The sequence below is a fragment of the Rhinoderma darwinii genome, chromosome 2 (genome assembly GCF_050947455.1).
Source record: "Rhinoderma darwinii isolate aRhiDar2 chromosome 2, aRhiDar2.hap1, whole genome shotgun sequence".
Lineage (NCBI taxonomy): Eukaryota > Metazoa > Chordata > Amphibia > Anura > Rhinodermatidae > Rhinoderma > Rhinoderma darwinii.
Genome location: NC_134688.1, coordinates 46,064,702 through 46,070,739, shown reverse-complemented (window position 1 = coordinate 46,070,739; position 6,038 = coordinate 46,064,702).

Genomic DNA, 6,038 nt, shown 5'->3' with positions numbered 1-6,038 from the left:
GAGGCTCCGCCCCCCTCATTCCCTGTATTCTGCAGACCGCCAGCAGGGGGCGCTCTCTGCAGTGAAGATACAGGTACACCTCATATAAGCTGGTTATATATTATAGAGAGAGCGCCTTTTATAGCAACATTTCTCTACATTTAATATTTGCATAAGAATAGTAACAAACACTATATGGACAAAAGTATTGGGACACACCCATTCATCATTGTATTCAGGTGTTTCATTCAGTCCCATGTCCACAGGTGTATAAAATCCAGCACTCGCCCGGCAGTCGCCTTTAGGGCTTGTTTACACGAGCGTGTTATTCGTCCGTGTGATGCGCGTGATTTTGACGCGTGTCGTACGGACCTATAATAGTCTATGGGGCCGTGCAGACTGTCCGTGAGTTTCACGCAGCGCGAGTGCGTTGCAAAAAACTCACGACATGTTCTATATTTGTGCGTTGTTCGCGCATCACGCACCCATTGAAGTCAATGGCTGCGTGAAAACCACGCATCTCACACGGAAACACTTCCGTGGAACGCGCATGATTCACGCAACAGCAGTGAAAAGGATGAATGAAAACCGAAAAGCACCACGTGCTTTTCTGTTTACAAACATCCAAACGGAGTGTCATAATGATGGTGGCTGCGCGAAAATCACGCAGCCGCGCATCATATGGTGATGACACACGCAGCTGTTAAGTGCCTTTTGCGCACGCAAAACGCTGCGTTTTTTGCGTGCGCAAAAAGCACACGCTCGTGTAAACGAGGCCTCATAAACATTTGTGATAGAATGGGTCATGTAAGGAGATCACTGAATTCCAGAGTGGTCCTGTATGTTCACACGCTAGACTAAAAACGTCTGAAAATACGGAGCTGATTTCAAGGGAAAACCGCTCCTGATTTTCATACGTTTTTTGTGCCACTCGCGATTTTCGCTGCGTTTTTTACGGTCGTTTTTTGAGCTTTTTTCAATAGAGTCTATGGAAAACGTCCCAAGAAGTGTCCTGTACTTTTTTTTTGCGGCCGTTTTTGTTATGCGTAAAAAAACGCTGTGACAAACGCTCCGTCTGCTTCCGATGTCTCGGCTGTTTTTCGGCTGTTTACGGCCCGAAAAACGGCCGAAAATAGGTTGTGTGAACATACCCTAATAGGACGTCGCCATTGTAACAAGTCCGTTCATGAAATTTCTTCCCTCCTAGATATTCCACAAGAACTGTAAGTGGTGTTATTGTAAAGTGGAAGTGTTTAGGAACCACAACAACTCAGACACAAAGTGCCAGACTACGTAAATGTACAGAGCGGGGTCGCCAAGTGCTGAGGCACATAATGCATAAAAGTCGCCAACGCTCCGCTGACTCAATAACTGCAGAGTATAAACCTCCTCTGGCCTTAACATCCGCACAAAAACTGTGCCCCGGAAGCTTCATGACATGGGTAGCCAAGAAATGGAAATGCGTTGATGTACCAACGATATTGGAAATGACAAAGATAATTAACACAAATGATAAATATGAGTACATGATGGCGAGAAACAAACAGGCAGTGCACTAATTCATGAATTATTGGGCTATTTGGACTGATTCAGGATTAGCAGATCCGTTATGAGATGTTTTGGTTCTAAAGGAAATACTCCGATTAGCTTAATAATATCTTCCATTGCGCAAATGAGAAACATTTACACTCCAGAGACGAGAGATTCTGCGTGTTCTTTGAAAATGTATCTATGCTCTAAATCAACAGATACATCAGATGACATATAAGAATACTCATTATTGAGACTGTCTTTCGTATAAAGTTTTACATTAATAACTAGCTCTGAATTGTTTGTATAGTTATATGTAAACAATTTTTGCGCTAAATTCTCAGGATATGTGATTCTAGGTTGTATAAAATAATCAATATTTGTTAGAACAATTTATGATGTCAAACATTCAATAAAATGTAAAAACATTGCTTAAAAAAACCAAAACTGCTGTAGGTGTAATGTGTAGTTGTCCCAATACTTTTGTCCATACAATGTATTTATATACACACACAAACATACACATGGGTCTAAATATTAATCCAGCATTCAGAAACCAGAAAGCTGAGCAGCGGTGAACAAAGGTGGTCATGACACAAGATTGGTCGGTAAGTAGTGGTGGACAGACGTGGGTATGAAAAATACTGTGTCCGATACTAAGGCTGGATTCAAACGAGCATGTTACGTCAAAAACGGCCGATTTTCCCGGCCGGTTTGCATCCGTTTTGCATCCGTTCCGGGCCGAGTTGCCGTTTTTACCGGCCGATTTGGACCCGATTTGAATCCGTTTTTTTCCCTGTCCGTTTTAAAATCGGATGAATTTCATTTAAAATTTGTTGCCACACACAGCCCTTTGTAGATAATGCCACAGCCCCCCTGGTAGGTAATGCCACCCAGCCCCCTGTAGGTGATGCCACCCAGCCCCCTGTAGGTGATGCCACACAGCCCCCTGTAGGTGATGCCACACAGCCCCCTGTAGGTGATGCCACACAGCCCCCTGTAGGCGATGCCACACAGCACCCTGCAGGCGATGCCACACAGCCCCCTGCAGGCGATGCCACCCTGCCCCCTGTAGGTGATGCCACCCACCCTGCCCCCTGTAGGTGATGCCACCCACCCTGCCCCCTGTAGGTGATGCCACCCACCCTGCCCCCTGTAGGTGATGCCACACAGTCCCCTGTAGGTTGCACCCATCCCCCCCCCCCTTTCCAGGAGAAGTCACTGACTTCAATGTCCATATATGGACAGTGTAGTCACTGACTTCTCCTGAAGAGGAATTCCCTGCCACAGGTCGGGAATTCCGCTTCAGAAGTGAGTGACGTCACTGTGTCCATATATGGACAGTGTAGTCACTCACTTCTCCTGTAGCGGAATCCCCGGCCATAGAGTCGGGGATTTCGCTGCAGAAGTGAGTCACTTCGCTGTGTCCATATATGGACAGTGTAGTCACTCACTTCTCCTGTAGCGGCATCCCCGGCCATAGAGTCGGGGATTCCGCTGCAGAAGTGCGTGACTTCGCTGTGTCCATATATGGACAGTGTAGTCACTCACTTCTCCTGTAGCGGCATCCCCGGCCATAGAGTCGGGGATTCCGCTGCAGAAGTGTGTGACTTCGCTGTGTCCATATATGGACAGTGTAGTCACTCACTTCTCCTGTAGCGGCATCCCCGGCCATAGAGTCGGGGATTCCGCTGCAGAAGTGCGTGACTTCGCTGTGTCCATATATGGACAGTGTAGTCACTCACTTCTCCTGTAGCGGCATCCCCGGCCATAGAGTCGGGGATTCCGCTGCAGAAGTGTGTGACTTCGCTGTGTCCATATATGGACAGTGTAGTCACTCACTTCTCCTGTAGCGGCATCCCCGGCCATAGAGTCGGGGATTCCGCTGCAGAAGTGCGTGACTTCGCTGTGTCCATATATGGACAGTGTAGTCACGCACTTCTCCTGTAGCGGCATCCCCGGCCATAGAGTCGGGGATTCCGCTGCAGAAGTGCGTGACTTCGCTGTGTCCATATATGGACAGTGTAGTCACTCACTTCTCCTGTAGCGGCATCCCCGGCCATAGAGTCGGGGATTCCGCTGCAGAAGTGCGTGACTTCGCTGTGTCCATATATGGACAGTGTAGTCACTCACTTCTCCTGTAGCGGCATCCCCGGCCATAGAGTCGGGGATTCCGCTGCAGAAGTGCGTGACTTCGCTGTGTCCATATATGGACAGTGTAGTCACTCACTTCTCCTGTAGCGGCATCCCCGGCCATAGAGTCGGGGATTCCGCTGCAGAAGTGCGTGACTTCGCTGTGTCCATATATGGACAGTGTAGTCACTCACTTCTCCTGTAGCGGCATTCCCGGCCATAGAGTCGGGGATTCCGCTGCAGAAGTGCGTGACTTCGCTGTGTCCATATATGGACAGTGTAGTCACTCACTTCTCCTGTAGCGGCATCCCCGGCCATAGAGTCGGGGATTCCGCTGCAGAAGTGCGTGACTTCGCTGTGTCCATATATGGACAGTGTAGTCACGCACTTCTCCTGTAGCGGCATCCCCGGCCATAGAGTCGGGGATTCCGCTGCAGAAGTGCGTGACTTCGCTGTGTCCATATATGGACAGTGTAGTCACGCACTTCTCCTGTAGCGGAATCCCCAATCCCCAGCCGGGGATTGGGGATTCCGACTCCTACAGCGAGCAATAAAAGATCCTCCTCCTCACATGCACTCTGCACTGTGAGGAGGAGGAGAGAGAGTGTGCGAGCGACGGAATACATGGCCATCACTCGGGACACATTCCGGTGATGGCCATGTATTACCCGGCCCCATAGACTTCTATGGGAGCCGGGCGGCCGGGCACCCGGCTGAAAATAGAGCATGTCCTATTTTTTGACGGGCGGTTTTCCCGGCCGTCAAAAAATCGGTCGTGTGAATAGCCCCATTAGGGGTCTATTATTCCTAATGCAGCCGGGTGCTGGCCGATTTATGAACGGCCGGCACCCGGCCGGGAATCCCTGTCGTGTGAATCCCGCCTAAGTGCCAGGGCTGGGAGAACTGAAGGTAGCAGTGGTAACCAGGGGGTAGACGCAACCTCACAGGGGCTCTGTGGAGTGACAGGGAAGAGACAAGAGACAGCGGCTCTGTGGGGGGCAAAAAGGGAAAGTGAGTGTGCGTGTGTGCGTGTGTATAGATAGAATCTGTCAGGGTGTAGGAGGGCAATATAAACAAAAATCATTGCACTGAAACCCTATACACAGCAGAGTCACTCACCAAAATGTAGTCCCTAAGATCTCCCACCGCCACGGGCATGCCTGGATGATGCTTTTGCATTCTCTTCACATGCTTGCACACACGTTATCTGTGTAAATACCACACAACAAAATTAATTCAGACACCAAACCAGAAAAAAATTCAGATCCTAGACCAAACCTGTTAGGTAATTCAGACACCTTTCCACCAGACCCCTACCTGTGGCCAGAGTTTAGCATTTAGACTTTTATCTACAGGGAAGTGTGTGTGGCGCTATCTACAGGGGGCAGTGTGTGGAGCTATTTACAGGGGGTTGTGTGTGGCACTATATACAGGGGGGTGTGTGGCACTATCTACAGGGGGGTGGGTGGCACTATCTACAGGGGGGTGTGTGGCACTATCTACAGGAGTGTGTGTGGCACTATGTACTGGGGTGTGTGTGGCGCTATGTACAGGGCTGTGTGTGGCGCTATGTACAGGGCTGTGTGTGGCGCTATCTACAGGGGGCTGTGTGTGTCGCTATCTACAGGGGGCTGTGTGTGGCGCTATCTACAGGGGGCTGTGTGTGGCGCTATCTACAGGGGGCTGTGTGTGGCGCTATCTACAGGGGGCTGTGTGTGGCGCTATCTGCAGGGGTGGGTGTGGCGCTATCTACAGGGGGGTGTGTGGCACTATCTACATGGGATTGTGTGGCGCTATCTACATGGGATTGTGTGGTGCTATCTACAGGGGGCAGTGTGTGGCACTATCTACAGGGGAGTGTGTGTGTGGCGCTATCTACAGGGGGTATGTTCGGCGCTAACTACAGGGGAGTGTGTGGCACTCTCTACAGGGGATTCCAGTCCAGCAGGAGACCCTGACCTCACTGTCCATATATGGACAGTGACCTCAGGGGCTACCTCTAGGAGAGGAATCCCCGGCCAGAGTGTCGGCAACTCTCTGGCCGGGGATTCCGCTCCTGGATGGGTGAATGGCAGAGCAGGAAGCTGATACTTTCCTGCTCTGCCATAGTATTCAATTGTATCTGCATCCTGTGGACGCAGATACAATTGAATATGGCAGTGGCTGAGACACGTCCGGGACAGTAATTTGCCGGGACTGCCTCTGTAGATTCAGGACAGTCCCTGCAAATTCAGGACTGTTGCTAACTATGCCTCCGGTATAAGCTTTCTCCCCCCACCCAGGTATACTCTCTCCTTCCTCTACCCCTCCCCATGTATAATGTCTCCCCTCCCTTCAGATATCATCACTTTTCACCCAATTATTACCCCCTCCCCCCCATTGTATAATGCCTCCTC